We start from the raw sequence: 1,207 nt of genomic DNA, 5'->3' as shown, positions 1-1,207 counted from the left end.
TGTGAATAGTGAATTTAAGTTTGGAAGAATTAAATAATCTGAGATTATGCATATTATTATTCATCATATTTTTCTTTATTATTTAATAAACATTTTTTGTTCCACTCCCTATGGTGTTTTGTTCCATTACAAAGTATAGGTTAATATAGAACAGTCTTAAGTTAGTGTCCCTACAGAAATAAGGAATGAAATAGATGCTCAATACCAAATTGTTTATTGATATATCCTTTGAATAATGAAAATACAAAACTTACCTACATAATTATAATATCTTATAGGGCTTTATTGCTTCTTTGCCAGCAGATATGGAACAGTGTGTGAGGTGTCCAGATGATAAATATGCCAACTTAGAGCAAACCTACTGCCTCCAATGTACTGTGTCATTTCTGGCTTATGAAGATCCATTGGGGATGTATCTAGGCTGCATGGCACTGTCTTTCTCAACCATCACAATTCTAGTACTAGTCACATTTGTGAAGTGCAAGGATGCTCCCATTGTGAAGGTCAATAACCAAATTCTCAGCTACATCTTGCTCATCTCTCTAGTCTTCTGCTTTCTCTGCTCATTGCTCTTCATTGGACATCCCAGCCAAGTCACCTGCTATTGCAGCAGACCACATTTGGAGTATTTTTCACTGTGTCTGTTTCTACGGTGTTGGCCAAAACAATAACTGTGGTCATGGCTTTCAAGCTCACTACTCCAGGAAGAAGGGTGAGAGGAATGTTGGTAACAGGGGCACCTAAGTTGGTCATTCCCATTTGTACCCTAATCCAACTTGTTCTCTGTGGAGTCTGGTTGGTGACATCTCCTCCCTTTATTGACAGAGATATACAATCTGAGCATGGGAAGATTGTCATTCTTTGCAACAAAGGCTCTGTCATTGCCTTCCACGTTGTCCTGGGATACTTGGGCTCCTTGGCTCTAGGGAGCTTCACTTTGGCATTCCTGGCTAGGAACCTTCCTGACAGATTCAATGAAGCCAANTTCCTAACTTTCAGCATGCTGGTGTTCTGCAGTGTCTGGATCACCTTCCTCCCTGTCTACCACAGCACCAGGGGGAAGGTCATGGTGGTTGTGGAGGTTTTCTCAATCTTGGCTTCTAGTGCAGGGTTGCTGATGTGTATCTTTGTCCCAAAGTGTTATNTTATTTTGATTAGACCAGATTCAAATTTTATACAGAACCACAAAGGTAAATTGCTTTATTGA

General features: G+C 39.9%; 1 pseudogene; it reads left to right on the top strand.

The window, feature by feature from the left end:
- Positions 1 to 305: 305 nt before the first annotated feature.
- LOC110314913 lies at positions 306 to 1,207 on the top strand (annotated as a pseudogene).

This window comes from Mus pahari, unplaced genomic scaffold (genome assembly GCF_900095145.1).
Source record: "Mus pahari unplaced genomic scaffold, PAHARI_EIJ_v1.1 scaffold_11849_1, whole genome shotgun sequence".
Classification (NCBI taxonomy): domain Eukaryota; kingdom Metazoa; phylum Chordata; class Mammalia; order Rodentia; family Muridae; genus Mus; species Mus pahari.
This window is presented reverse-complemented; position numbering and strand designations above follow the sequence as displayed.